At 36.5% G+C, this 16,437-nt stretch overlaps 1 pseudogene; it reads left to right on the forward strand.

The window, feature by feature from the left end:
- The first annotated feature begins 13,820 nt into the window (after window positions 1-13,820).
- Window positions 13,821-15,147, forward strand: LOC110664550 (G-type lectin S-receptor-like serine/threonine-protein kinase SD2-5; annotated as a pseudogene).
- The last annotated feature ends 1,290 nt before the right edge of the window (window positions 15,148-16,437 follow it).

A 16,437-nucleotide genomic window follows, 5' to 3' on the forward strand; every position in this document is an offset into this window, starting at 1 on the left:
TCCCAAGTTGATACTGTAATTTGCAGCTTACAGCACAAACATCGAAAACATTGCGTAGTTACCATGGTATATCCCAATAGATCAGGTTTTTCCTACACTTATCCTCAATCAGTTTTGTACTCATCCTCTTTCATCTCATATACAATCTCTTTCTTATTTTCATCCATGATCTTTAACATGATCTTTTTCAGTTGATAATCTACTATCACCTGGTGACCTAAAGGGTTGATGACAAGTATGTCATCTTCTGACCCATCTATCGGTATCCTCTTTCAACAGAAGGTACAATGCATATATAGGGGTGAACATAATTAAGGTCTATCAATACATATTTAAAGTAGGAAATGTACCTCTGATAACGTTTACCGGATTTGGTTCCTCTCGAGCCATATCGTCCACACGGGGTGCTACTCTAGTCTCGGGTCGTTCTATAGCCTCGGATGCCCTCTGTGATGTATCAGCTGTCTCAGGTCTCATAGGTCTTCTACCCCTCTACATTGTTGGGGCAGACCTCTCAGTCGGTGGTAGAGCAGTGGGAGCACTCCTCTGTGGACAACTTTGTAAGAAATGATCCATAGATCCACATTTAAAACATTTCCCAGTCAATAGTCGATACTCCCCTTTGTGTCTCCTACCACAGTGGGTACATTCTGGCACTGGAATTGGTTCTCTTGTTACTGTACCCAAGGAACTAGCTATAGATACTCTAGACTGGCCCCTCTGGCCTTGTGTCTGGCTCTGTGAACCCTTATGCTTCTTACTACTAGTAGCTGATGCACTAAACTGGCCCTGTCTAGAACCTCTTTTACGTTGCCTATCCCTCCTGGACTGCTCCTCATTTCTGACTCTCTCCACATCTAGGGCTGATGCTATCAACTAGGAGAAGTCTGTGAAGTGATGAGATGTCACTATCAACTTGATGTTGTCATTCAATCCATCCTCAAATCTTCTGCATTTAGCAGTTTCTGTGGGCATCAACTCCGATGCATATCCACTAAGTCTCTCGAATTCTCACTCATATTCGGAGACTGTAAGCTACCTCTGCCTCAGTGCAGAGAATTCTCTCATTTTGGCCTCTAAGTACACATGGTTGATGTATTTCATTCTGAATTCGGCCAGAAAGAACTCCCATGTGATCTGTGCAGGCTGTACTGCTCTCGATACTGTCACCTACCATCTATAAGCATCCTCATGTAGCAGTGACAAAGAGCACTCCAACTGCTGCTCTGGGGTGCAGTGGAGCTACTACAAGACCCTCTCTGTCCTTTCCAGCCAATACTCTGCTGCAGCTGGATCATCATCCCTCCTACCCCTGAAGTCAACTGCCCCATACTTCAGCAGTCTCTCTAGTGGGGATTTGTGTACAGGTTGAGGCTGTGGGGGCTGTGGTGGCTGTATAGGTGGTGGTGGTGGTGGTGGCTGTGGCTGTGGAGGTGGCTGTGGCTGAGGAATAGCTCTGGTGACCTGACGAAGTAGCTATGTCATTTGCTCTAGGAAGGCCTGCTGTGTCCTTACTAAAGCACCCAATGATGGTTCTACTCTACTGCTACTGCGCCCTTGACTAGACGTAGTTGCAGGTGCATGACTCTCTACCTCTTCCTCTATTGGTTTTGGAGACCCGTGCTCTGACGGATCGGATGCCATCGATCCTATAAAACAGAAAAAGTATGGATCTGCATTAATGTCACCTCGACTCTATCTAAAGGCCCATGCATGTGATGCAACTATTTCTTTCCATTTATCTAGGTCTAGGACCGCCTAAACCTCTGCTCTGATACCACTAAAATGTGACGCCCCTTACCCATCTACTGTATAGCCGAGCAAGAAGAGCCACATTCAGTGCCGGAGCACCCTATCTTGTTTTATCATATCTATTATAAACTTTTGATATCATTTAAAACATTTATTCTATGTGTAGAATTTTTTTTATATATATCTTATTTCTGTGGTGACCCGGACAGAGCCTCCTCTATTCTATTAGCATCTAGCAGGTTCCACTAATCACCTATTAACATGTCCATATTCATTTCACACATTTCCATATCGTATTCTCTTTTATCATATCATTCACAACTATTTATGAGATCTCAAAATGAAGTATCATCTATTGCATTCATATGGAAATTCATAGATAATAAATTACAAGTTTTCATTTCAATCTCAAGCTTAATTACAAGTCCAAAATGAAATACATCATGACTAGACATAATGAACCAAAATACTAGTCTATACATGGGCCCTACCAAAATACAAAAGACTGGCGAAGTGACTCTGGTCGGTGACAGATCTGATCGAAACTCTGTCCGAACACTACTATGGCGGGTTCTACTGTGGCAGCAGTTGATCTTCAGTACCTACGCGATGGAAAACCAACGCGCTAAGCATAACGCTTAGTGGTGCATAATTTATAATAACAATAATTAAACAATTGAATTTATATTGCAAATCATAATTTCTGGGTCTTTTACATTTTTATTGCTCTTTGGAAACAATTAACATTATCGGGATCTTTTATGATTACTTATTGCATTTTAAGTCTTAATTAATTTTTATCAGCATCCAAAAAACCTGTAACAAATTATAAAAGCTGGATGCATGGGTGTATACTGGCTAGACAACCATATGTTTGTCCAGTATGCATCTGTCAGGCACGAGGCCAGCTGTCAGGCACGAAACCCGTTGTCAGGCTTGTAAAGCCAGAAATAAAGTTAGGCACAATGGCCAATGGGTAGGCATATAGCCTGTAGAACAATCATATCAGACAAATATTGTCAATTCATGATTTGTTCTATAAGCAGTACTGCTATCTGTGGTCCCTAATTGGTATACCAATTTATCCAAACTAAATAAATAAGTCTAGGTATACTATGGGCAGTTAAACATTTTTAATTATTTTAGTACTATTCACTGTTATTATTTTCTAGTATTGTTTAGTGGTACCATTAATTTCATATTAATAGGAAATTAGTCCCAATTTACATATTCATATCATTTTTAATATTTAATTAGCCTTATGAGTATTTTAATCACCATGTATAGCATTTTTCCTATGAAATTTTCTTTAGGCTCATTTTGATGTGTTATTTTTATCTAGGAATTTGACTAGGTTAGGATGTCTATTTGGTTACACTTCCTTCATAACAATTGCTCCTCTATGTTTAAACTTGAATTTTAGTTCTTGAATCACTGAATTTGGGGTTATAAAACTCAAGTTATGGTCAAAATACCATAATTGGTCCCTTTGCCTCTAAGCTGTCCAGAATTTATAATTCCTAGTCAATAAAATTTGACCAGTCATTTGATCATTTTAAGGTCATTTTTAGACTTAGGTTCCTTCACAAGATATGTTCCTCTATGTCTTAGGAACACCCAGGTACAATTTCATAATTTTTCAAGTTTTTTGGAATTATTTATGGCCAATTAACTGACATGGGTTCAAGTACCCTGTGCCAATAGGGGCTCAGTTCAGTACAGTGACTGCAGGTCACTTTTTGAGATTCTTAAATTCATAATTTGAGGAAGGTTCCTAAAACAAAGTTATAGCCCTATTTCTCAGGTTTCTGAAAAGGTATGGCTCATCTCAATTGGATTTCTCTAGTGGGAGTTATGACTAAAAGACTGTTCTGGGGTCAAGTGAAGTTTGGTCAAATTCCAAGTTTTGATGCAGTAACTTGTTCTAACTATTTAACCTAGTTCTCTTAATTTCTGGGTTTTGTTCAAAATACCAATTTTGTAGGTATGTGTCTTGTGGAAATTTTTCCACTAGTTTCACTACATTTAAGTTTTTGTAGACCAAGTTACGGCCATTTTGCCAAAACTGGTCGGGTAAGTTCATGTCCAGAAATTTTTGTGCAACACAGGTCTGGACAGTTTTGTAACCCAATTTGGGCCAGCAATTTGGCTTGGTTCTTGGCATTTCTAGGTTCGGTGGTCTTCATGAAAATTATAGCCCTATGTCTAAGCTTTCCAATGGTATCAAATTCCGGTCATTTGGACCAGTATAGAGGGAGTTATGACCAAATGAACATGTACTATTCATTTGGTCATTTTCTGGGTTTTGTGTAGGGTAATCCAGATTTGGGCAGTATTTAGGTCAAGTTTTGGACAGAATTTGAGCATGGTTTCTTCATGGAAAATGAGCTATTTTGGGTCTAGTTTCACCTCAAATTGGCCTCATACCAATTGGAGTCACATATTTTTAGTTATGGTTCAAAACTCATGATGGACTCATTGAGTTCAAACCTGCAGAAAATTAAACACTCCCAATATCTCAATTCCTTCAACTTCCTTACTTCAATTTGCATGCAATACACTTCTATAAGCAACAATCTCAACTCAATAGGTCAATTTCAATATTTTACACAAAGTCTTCAAAATTTACACAAACCCTAGTTTTCAAAGTTTTAAATTTACACAAGCACTACACAATCAAACTCCCAACTATTTCAACTCATCACACATTCTCATGGAACCTTTTTTTTCATCACTTAAAAGCAACAAACCTCAAGTTCCATGGCTGCCAAAAATTCAAGGGTTATTTCCTCAAGATTTTCTTTTTGTTTTCATGATATTTATGCTTGGCTAAACATGTTTTTCATGTTTAATAAAGAGAAGAAAAGGGATTAGTGCACTAGCCTTACTTGAGCTTCCCTAACTTCAATTTTATTGCTTCTAATGGGTGTCTATAGCTTCCTTAGGGTGTGAGGAGTATTTTTTGTAAAGGGTACTATGGGTTTTGGGGGGTGGAAGCTTGGGAAATCAAGCTTGGAAGCTTGACAAAAATGGTTGACTTGAGGGACCAAGGTGGGTGGCACAAGGGAGAGAAAGAGAGAGAAGAAGTGGAGGAAGAAGATGAAGGTTGGTGGGGGTTTGTCTTATGTGGCTATTTATATATTCTATTTTTGTGTACTCTATTTTTTAATTTCCCTAAGCCATTTTCTTTTCTTTTCTTTTCTTTTCTCTTTTCTTTTCTTCTTTTTTTTTTCTCTTTTCATTTTCCTAATTTATTTCATAAATTTTAATTTATGTTAATTATTTTATTCTCTAAATTTTAATTTGACATTTAGGTCAAAATTCACCTCTGAGGGTGAAATGACTAAAATGCCATTCGTTGCATTTATTGGGTCATTTTTATCTGTACCGATAAATAATTTTCTCAAATTTTTTTGTGACATTTTTAATGTCATTTTTACCTAAATAAACCCTTAGTTAAGTCCAAAAAATTATTTCCTAGTGTCCCTTGTGGGTTTGGGGTCAGCAACTGTCTTAGCAGTAACTTCCCAGTATGGTCACCCATCGTCGTGGTTTTGGCTCCTTTAACTTCTTTATATTTCATTTCTTTTATTTTCTCTAAATTTTTCTTAACATTTATTCCATCAATTTATGCCTCTTCACTATAGTTTAAGTGCAGTTTCTAGACATTCTAGCTATCCGAACAGACATTAGTCATCGGAACAGTAGAATGTATGAACTACCTACGGTGAGGGCGTTACAATTTCCTTGATCCAAGTTGATTTTAATTTCCAGCATTTAAATTCTAGTTATCAACCTCTGGTTCCTTGATCCAAGTTGACTTTAGTTTTCAGCATTTTTAATTTCCAGTCATCAACCTCCGGTTCCTAGATCCAGGTTGATTTTGATTCTCAGCATTTTAATCTTCCATACCCCAATCGCCCAAAAAATGGGTCAGAATCTTTACATAATTCCTATACAAAAGAATTTCATTCTCTTTAATAGACATTATGTAAAGAGGGGCAGCTGTAGACACTATATTTTTGTCGACCTCTGAAAGTTGAGGAATTATTAGGCCTTTTCACTTTGCTATTCGCTCCCAACCGATGTCATTCGGTCACAAATGACTTTTTCTGAACTCACCAATTGTTCGACCGTGGAATAAACTGATCCCACGCTTAGTTAATTGTTGTCCGATCTCTTAGCAGAGGGGTTCGAATCAATGTTGGGTCTCCGAACCATTCAGTCTTGCTTTCGATCTCTTTTTACAAATATTGTGGAACTTCATTTAACTAATGTTATGATTGGGCTTCTCACTTGAATGCCTCAGATATTCCTTAAGGTTTCTATCCGATCTAATAATGGTTCTGATCTCAAAAGTTCAAATCAATGTCAAGCTTTTCGATTCTAATGTTCTAAATTTTTACCCCGTGTTTAGTCCGATCTCAAGCTTACATTTAGTTCGATTACAAGCTTACATATAATGATTTTCCGATCTCATATACTCTAATTAATGGTTGTTTTCAAGTTTAATGTTTTAATAACATTCAAACAATTAAGAACTCATACAATTTGGATGCTTTCTGATCTCATCAATAAATTGAACAAAAGGACTTCTATTCATTTCAAAGAAAAAATATATACAAGTCATTCAGCAGGTGGATCACCCCCAGCCTGCTCCCCAGATACATCGTCCACTCTCTGATTCTCTCCCCCTCTCTCCCTCTCTGGCTCCTCATCACTCTCCTCTTCGGCCTCTGGAGCGAGCTGGTCCATCCAGGAGAAGTCTTCTTCAGGATACCGCTTCTTTAGCTTGGCTAGAAGGTCATTATGGGCATTCACATATGCCCCAACCTCTCTTGTCGTGCTTTCCTCTTCTTTGGCTAGGATTTCCTCATCCTTGGCACGGAGCTCCTCATCCTTCGCTTAGAGTTCCTCCTCCTTCGACCGAAGTACATCTTCAAAATGAGCGAGATCGGCAGATCGACCAGCTCAGGAGTCTTCAAGTTCCCGTTCCACTTCGGCTATTTTCTCTTCATAATATTTCATCCGATCTTCCAACTTAGTGATATAGTCATTGGCAAAGGAGAGCTGAGTCTTCGCAGCCGACGTATCTTGGACCGCCTTAAGGATCTCCCTCCTTAAGGTGGGGGCTTTCTCTCTGAGCACATGCTGATTTGCAATAGCCTCTAAGTACAAGCTCATTGTCTGAGCTAGGATGTCATTTACGCTTTCCTCTGCCAATCGGCTTCGATCATCTTGGAAGCAAATCGAAGCGCCTATGACTTTGGCAAGTCCAGGGTTCCCTCAGGCAGATCGATTTTTCTCTAGCGACTGAACGAGGAGTTAGGCTCCTTGGGAGAGTGATCTGACAAAGGGACCAGAGGACTCCCCTTCCATGTTGGAAGAGATCGAAGGAGGAGGGGGAGGCGGAAGCTAGACCTGCTGTCGAGCAGGAACAACGACCTCTACTTCTAGGATCGGTTGCTCCTGAGGTCGGGGAGGCGAGCTCGGTACTTCTACCAATTCCCGCTGGGGGGTCTGAACTTCAGTAATGGTGGTTCCCTTCATCGCCTGCACCTTCCAGGAGACCTCCCTTTTTCCCTTGCGGCTGTCCTTGGAAGTGTCACCACCCGCCATACCTGCACAGAGAAGAAGTTAGTGAGTTCGCTAAGATTCAAAGGCTAGAGATCGAGAATGTACCGGGACCGAGGTTAGAGAGCTGAAGTTCGTATTCTTCATCTGTGACTAGCCACATCATCCACCACTTCAGTTCGGCTATAACCGCGTCTAACACGAAAATTTGTGGGTGGATGCTTGAGTCTTTAACTCTTTCACCATGGCATCTTCGTCCATATTTAAGGTGATCTTCTTTGGAATCGAAGCGACCAAGTATTGCCAACTCCGAGGGAAACCTTCAAAACTGTTTGGAATCTTGCTCCTCAATATGAAAAATCAGTCCTTCCAATTCTTCAATGAAGAAGGGAGATCAGTAAAGAGTGAGCAGTTCGGTTTAGCTTGAAAGAACTAGAACTCTTCATCCTTCCTTCGGGAAAGCCTGTGCAGCTCAGCAAAGACTTTAGCCGTGGGTTCTAGTCCTTTAGCTTGGCAGAGCCCCCGGAAGGCTACTAAAGTCCGCCAGGAGTTCGGGTGCACTTGAGCTACCGAGACATGGTGAAGCTTTAGGATGGCCATGTAAAACTCGTCCAAGGGAAAACGGAGTCCAGCCTTCAGTTGTTTTTCATACACTATGAGGAGATCACCTTCATCAAAGAAGTGATCGACTTGAAGGTTGCCATGGCACTTGATTAGCTCGAAAGAGTCGATCCGCAGATTGTACTCTTGGTTTTAAGTTTGAAGATCGGTTTCCCTCAGGACCGAAAGCAACTCGTTAACTGGCAAGTTTTCTCTTCTAGAAGATCCTCCACGCCTCGGTCTGGCAGCTGGACCAGTGATCGGAATGATGGCTGTGCTAGGACGTCCACTTGGCCCTGTCACATCGCCTTCTTCAGAGGTCCATGAAATATGGACGGAAGGTGGGCTGGCAGCTCTCTGACCCTCAGTGCCGCTCATTTTCATGAAAACAAAAGAAATTAACTAATAAAAGAATCAAAATCCTTATCGGAATGTGATCGGTGCCGGAAACATTGAGAAAACAAGAGAAAACGCTGGGATTGCTAGAGAGGTTCTGAAAATGACATAAAAAATGATTGACTCACCTCACCCCTATTTATACCCGTCTGAGCATTAAATGCTTACAAAGTCCCAAGCGACGCATCGATTAGTGGAATCGGGTTGCTTCCTTGACACGTTGCTAGAAGGATCTAGAAACATAATAAAAGATAATAAATAAATGAGATCGGCTAACTAAAGTCATCAAATCGAATAAATGTCCAAACTCAGGGATCGAAAAATAGCAATCAGATTAGATACACTTGTCAGAGATCGAAAAAATAAAATAAAAAAAAAACAACAAAAGCTTTTAAATAAAATTTCATTTCATTTCCAAAAGATCGGATTACATCAGATAGGCGATCTCAAGAGATCGGATTACATCATTGGGGGAATCGTTAAAGATCGGATTACATCATTCAAGAGATCTCTAACGATCAGCGCTACATCTTACCTAGTAGTGGCCTATGTCAAAGCCTAGTCTTGTGACTGAATCAAAAGATGTGTTTGATTAGAAAGCCAGCCACAAGTGTTGGATAGATGTGCAGCTCAGATAGGGTGATTATGACTCTCATGATAATGAGCGAAGTCATCGCCGATGTCATCGACCGGAATCGAGCTGCAGTCGGGACGCCCGATATGGTGAGGGGCCAAATGAACTTTAAGAGGTGATCACTGACATTAAGATTGAAATTAGCAGTCCTCTTGTCCGAGATCGGTCCACCAATTATACCGGTAGATCGATCTGAGTTCGGCACGATCGTCACTTTCGAGCTTGATTGGTAAATTAGTCCGGTTCCATCACTGTCATCAGATAACGTCCTCCGATCACCGTGGTCATATACTTTCAGGAGAAAGGCGAAGAAAACGGTCGGGAAAAGATCAAAAGTAATCACTATAATCAGAATTTTTACCGAAGAAACTTGATTTGGAGAAATGGAAAACTGAAGGAGGAAAGCAAAGTGTGAAGGAGATTTCCGGATGATGCATATATATAGGGCCTAAGCAGTTATTGCATACAGAAAATGAAGTGGATGCATCGATAATTAAAGAATTAATTGCGTTGACCAAGGCAAGTCAGATGAAGAGGAAAGATCTAGAAGGGAAGAGATCGGGAAATGAGGCAAGACCCGATATGAATAGAGATCGGAAGAGGAGGGGGCCATAATAGGGAGATCGGAAGAAATAGAGATCGGAAAAGGAGAGGGTCATCATAGGGAGATCGGAAGGAATAGAGATTGGAAAGCACAGAGAAGTTAATAAAAAAAAATTTTCAACTCTCTTCATAATTAGAGCCGAGTTAGTTAAAGCATTACAGGCGAGATCAAATCTTCACCGCACGCCTCATTTGCAGAAATACCTACCTAGCTGACAGACGGCAAAACAGTTACGGCAGTCCTGTACATCTCGATCTCCACTGATGATCACAATTGTAAGGACAGACCCGGAGCCCTTGGATCAAAAAGCAGACGATAGGTTCGACGCTTTTTATTCCCAGCCCTCGGATCCATCTTGTAAGGCAAGACCCTGCGCCATTGGATTGAAAGAAGAAAGGATGGATATTCTGACTGGAATCCCAACCCTCCGTTTTGATTCTCTTTAATTCTCAAATGTCAGATTATGTCCTGTTGAATCCAAATCCTCCGTCTCCCCAGGAGAGATCCTGACCCTTCATTAAGAGCGTCCATTCCCTATAAATACCTGCATGCAATACTGTAAAAGGGACAAGTAAAAAAAAAGGTGGTAGTGATTATAGTGGAAAGACTCTGAAATTTAATTCAGTCTTGCTACTTTGTCATTCTGAGCTTTCGTTGTGTGGAGAAACTTTAGAAACCAATTTTCTTAAGTATTTTCATCAAAAGGAGTTCTGAACCCTGAGATTCTCAATTTCAGTGCCTGTTCATTACTTTGTGAAGCCATTTTTCGTTCAGTTTCATTCTCACTGCCCTAGCATTAGTATATTACTCTCCAAGCTCAACTTCGTTCCATTACATCGGGCAAGTCCGAGTCCTTCTGCCGTCTACTTTCACCTCTCCAAGACTTGTGGACACTGGAGTTAACTCATTCGTCTCCTCAACTCCCTACAGGTAAGCATCTAAACTGTTATTTTGTCAAATATCCTCATTTTGTTTTCTTCTACTCACCTTTAAAATTTCTTTTATATCCAGTCGCACTACATCTCAAGGTAGATTACCTAGGCTGATAGTTATTTCCAGTGTCTTCTTTTATTTCATTCGTAAAATCCATTTATCGACATTTAGTTGTTATTCCCGTCGAGAGTAGATGTTCGAGTCCTCAGTGGCTCGTAAATATGCTAAAGAGTATAGGTAAGAGTATCTTAACAAGAGTTTTTGGGGTTGAACAAATAAAAATGATCATGGAAAATAGATATAGCAAAAGGGTTGAATAGGATTATGATAGATCGGGAACCAAAATAAGCTCGGATCCCTAGCGAGCAACTAAAAGAGATCGGACCAAAGAGGTCGGATAAAGCGATTATGCGAAAGATCGGCAAGGAGTTTGGTCTTTCGTCGTCCTCCTAGTTATAAGGCTCAGTAAGCTAGGAAAAGCTTTGCACGAGTTTCCTATGCATTTGGTACTTCACTCCCAAAAGGGGGATCAAGAGAGACCCTTTATCTGAATCCTTAGTTTCAAAGTCCCTAAAAATGCCATTCTAATAAATACTTTAAGAGATCGGAGGAGAGTTCTTACCTGATTCTCATTCAAAATTTAAATAAAACATGGAGTTTGGAGGAGAGTTCTTATCCGAGATCCTTCACTTTAAACTTTAAAGAGATCGGGGGAGAGTTCTTACCTGATTCTCATTCAAAATTTAAATAAAACATGGAGATCAGAGGAGAGTTCTTATCCGAGATCCTTCACTTTAAACTTTAAACCAAATACTTTAAGAGATCGGGGGAGAGATCGGGGGAGAGTTCTTACCTGATTCTCATTCAAAAATTAAAAAAAAAACGTGGAGATCGGAAGAGAGTTCTTATTCGAGATCCTTCACTTAAAACTTTAAACCAAACACTTTAAGAGATCGAGGGAGAGTTCTTACCCGAATCTCATCAAAAATCTTAATAATATATGCAGAGATCGGAAGAGAGTTCTTATCCGAAATCTCCTGCTTAAACCCTTAATAAAACATATCAAGAGATCGGGAGAAATTTCTTACTCGGATTCTCTTAACTAAAAATCCAAATTAAAATAACACAACTTCAATACACAAAATAACCCCCAAATAAAGTCCGCTACACAAAACCTACTCACTAAGGGCCATCTCACATACTCATGTTCTTGGGCAGCCCTAAATAGTGAAAAATCAAATATTTCCTTTTATCCATACGAAGGATTAACATCGTCACTCCAACTCCTCGATTACCAATTTTAATTTTTGAAGAGCATAACATTAAATCTATTTACCCTCATTGAGGGACAAGGCGGGGTGCCTAACACATTCCCCGCCCGTATACGGACTGCAAACCTAGAATCTCTGTTTTTCGAAGTGATTTCTTTTTAATTTATTTTCACCAATAGTTTTCTTTAATTTCCTTCAAAATTAAAGTGGCGACTCCTCACTTTTCCCACCTCGGTGAGAGGTTCGTCCAGGCGACCACAAAAACCCTTGCGACAGTTGTGAATTGCAGAATATAAATTATTTGCCCTAAAGCTGGATATCATTCTAATTTCCAACCATTAATATCGATTCCATTGATCGATTATTCAACTATTACCTGTTACTCAAATCAGCAAAGAGTGCAAAATAATAATAATAAATCGTATTGCTCATAAAAAATAATAATAAAATCATATTGAACAGTAGTTGGACTGTGTAAATTATAATAAATATCGTCACATTATATATATATATATATATATATATAATCATGATCACACAATTTGTAGATTAATGCAAAATCCTATCGCTTAGAGTTTATTTGCGTGGAATTTATTATCATATTTTGAACACAACAAATGTTGTTACCTTTATTAAGGAATTATATAACTTCTTATTAAAACAAGGGATCTATTGACCCTATTTTTAACTTGTATTTAGTCAAAATATTATCTTTTTTATTTATATTATTTGGTGTGCAGGTTCAAAATGCTGCCAATATGGTAGCATAATATTTATATTAGTATTTAAAGGTTGAGAGAATAATTTATAAAAATTTATCCCTTTTAACTTTTAAAAGTTGATGAAATATTTTAACTAAAATTAACAAGATAATACCATTATTTTACATTAACAATTAATTTAATAATCATTTTTACTATACACTTCTGCTTTCAATTATTATATAAATAGTTAATCACTAACAGTTAATATCTAATAGTTAGTAAAATAGCTAAAGGTTATAAAAATAGTTAATAATTATTAGAACAATTAATATTACCGAATAAGTCCTCAATCTCTATTAATGGGGTTTGATCATGCTAAAGATTGTTTTTTTTTAGAATTTGATAAGGTAAAAAAGTGATAAAAAAAAAATAAATCTTACGAAATAAAAAGTCATAATATTAAATTTTTTTACCATTATTTTATTTAGGTACATGTAATATAAATTTGATATTTAGTAATATAAGTTTCTAAATTACCCCTTTTATTTTTAGTTTTATTTTTATTTTTATTTTTTTTTCAAATACAAATGTTTGGAAAATGTCTGAGAGATAGACTGCACTTTATCTTTGCATCCATATATTTATGCGTGTTTCCAAATGGACTTTGACTTTACAAATCTTTCAAAATGCCAAAATGATTAACATAGACCTATTTTATGGAGTATGGGGATAAGAATTCCAAATTTGTGAAAAATGAAGTCAATTTTTTTTTTTTCTCTCTCTCTCTTATAATGATATTAATCTCTTGCTGACTATTCATGCCCCTCGGGGGAGAAAAAAAAATGGACCAATGTTATTTATAAAATTATTTTAGAAATTTTATAAAAAAATATTTTGAAAAGGGGTAAATTACACTTATTCTTTATATAATGAATCAATCAAATATTATATATTCAATTCCCCTCTCTCAATCACTATTAAAAAAATTGAAAATGTCAATGCTATAAAAATTTATTAAATATATATAAAAGATAAAGAATTCTAATTAATATTTCATATTGTCTATATCAAAATAAAATAATAAAAATTACTTTGCAGGCAATAATTAAAATAAAATAGGAGTGTGTATATATATATATATATATATATATATATATATATATATATATATATATATATATATATATATATTTTAGAAGGGTTGGTTCCCACCCTTCCAAATGGACTTGACTTTCGAAGTATTTTAATCCCAAATGCCAAAATTGTTAAAATAGTAGCCATTGTAGGCCTATTCCACGGAGATAAAGAATTCCAAATTTATGGAAAATGTCTTGTCAGAAAAAATTATGGAAAATTAAATCTTTTTTATCAATTTTTTTATATGGATAATTGATCTCAGACTTCTTGTAACTCATAAACTCATGGCTATTTGGGCCTTCAAAGCTGTTGTGCCGTTTCTCGCCATCTTATTTCTTGCATCCTTGCAACTCATAAACTCATGGCTATCTGGAGGAATAAGAAAGCTGTTACGCTGTTTATCATCGTCATCGTCATCATCTTACTTCCTATGTTTTTCGTAGCAGGACCCACAGCCTTCATAATGGTTGGAGCCTTCATTATTGTGGGTCGGGTCACTGGCTTCTGTTATGTGGCTTTAAGGAACAAAAGGGATGAAGAGGAATGTATGGAAGATAATTCTCTATCAGGAATGCCCATGAGATTCACTTACCAAGAATTGAGAGTAGCCACTGGAGATTTCCAGAAAAAGCTTGGAGGAGGAGGGTTTGGATTAGTTTTTGAAGGCACTCTTCAAAACGGAGATAAAAATGCAGTCAAGCGCCTTGATGCTATGGGCCAAGGGAAGAAAGAATTCTTGTGAAGCATCCACAAGTTAACCTTGTGAAGCTAATTGGCTTTTGAGCAGAAAAATTGCACAGGCTTCTTGTATATGATTTCATGTGTAATGGGTCTTTAGACAAATGGATTTTCTGTAGAGAATCGCGAGCTCCTCTAGACTGGCAAACTAGAAGGACAATTGTCCTGGACATAGCAAAGGTGCTGGCCTATCTCGATGAAGAATGTAGACAGGGAATAGTACATTTAGATATCAAACCCCAAAATGTACCATTGGATGAAAAATTTCGTGCCAAGATATCAGATTTTGGCTTGTGTAAATTGACTGATAGGGATCAAAGCCAAGTGGTAACCACGATGAGAGGAGCTCCTCGCTATTTGGCCCCTAAATTTTTGAGCTCAGAAATCACTAAGAAAGGCAGATGTTTATAGCTTTGGCACTGTAGTCATGGAAGTAGTTTGCGGAATGAAAATTTTAGACTGGTCACAGCCTGAGGAATGCGTGCATTTGCTCCCAATTTTCATGAGAAAAGTAGAGGAGGATCAATTGGTGGATATGGTTGACGGACGCAATCAGGATATGCAACTTGATAACTCAGAAGCTGTACAGGTGATAAAGGTTGCAATTTGGTGTCTGCAAAGTGATTACAGAAGGAGGCCTTCCATGTCAGATACGTGGTTAAAGTCCTAGAAGGTAATTTGGATGTGGAAGCTGACCTAGACTACACCATGCAGAATCCAACAACAGTAGCAGCAACAAGATGAGAGGCAGGGCAGGGAACCACAACTCCATTATTGCCATCTCTTCTATCGGGACCAAGATGAGGAATGATGATTTTGTTAGAAATCATGGTTTTTATTTCTTATTACTTATCTTAGTTTTTGTGCTTTATATATATATTTCAATCTGTTTGATTCTACTAATAAAGCAGCATAGCTTTAGATGCTATTTGGCTTAGTTCTCTTGTGTTTGTTGTGACTGAATTATAATAAATAATTGTATGCATATATAATCTAGCATAGCGGTTGAACTTGTGTTTCTTATTATATTTCGAATTTTCTATATATAATATAAAAAATATATAATTTATTTATTATATTTAATTATATATAAATATAATGAATACATTAAAATTATATAATATATTCTAATAAAAAAAATATATGTGCAAAATTAATTTTAATTTTTTTTTTATTTCTACATCAATTTAGTTATTTATAAAGAATCAAAATTGCATCAAAATGGTCAAATAAGTTTTATCTGATCCAATTTTGTCTATTAATATCAATATTTTTTTATTTTCATTACTATCAATATAGATTTTTTTTTTCAAATTCAAAAATTTTACACTGTGCATACTTCTAATTTAGATTTTACTAAAAAAAAATAAAGTAAAAAAATACATGATATCAGTTCTCAAAATAATAATAATAATAATTAATATGTCAATATTCATCCTTTATAATGTAAATGATAACACTCAATACGTGGTAATATGTGGTATAATGCTACTTGCATAATATTAACTTTTGGTAAAACATAATTATAAAAGGTTAAATGATTAAAAAAAATAAAAATTTTTATATCAATTATCAATTTTAGTCAAAATTTTTAATTTTATCAATTTCATTCTAAAATTTATGTATGATTTCCAATTTTCATATTAAATTTAATTAAAAAAATTAAAATCATCAATTGACATAATTAGTTCAAAATTATTTTCACTCATTATCAATTTTAGCTAATCATTTTAACTTTGTTAACTTATTCAATAAACAAACTTTATATTAATAGAAAAATATAATAATTAATCAATATATCTAATATTGTGATCTTAATTTTTAATTTTGTTCTCATTCCCTTTTTATTTATATTTTTAATTCACATATTCTTCATCATTTTATGTCAATTTTAAAGCTAACAAAAGAAAATTTTTAGATATTTAAATTTAAAATATGTATAAATAATCTACCAAAAAAATGTATAAATAATATAATAGAAAGAAATGTACAACTTCCATGCGCATACACACATATAAAGAAAGAGGGGAGATAAATTAATTAAAATAATATTTTATTTGATTAATTAAAGTAATATTTTTTTTTATCCATTTG

The sequence above is a fragment of the Hevea brasiliensis genome, chromosome 11, assembly GCF_030052815.1.
Source record: "Hevea brasiliensis isolate MT/VB/25A 57/8 chromosome 11, ASM3005281v1, whole genome shotgun sequence".
In the NCBI taxonomy this organism is placed as follows: Eukaryota; Viridiplantae; Streptophyta; class Magnoliopsida; order Malpighiales; family Euphorbiaceae; genus Hevea; species Hevea brasiliensis.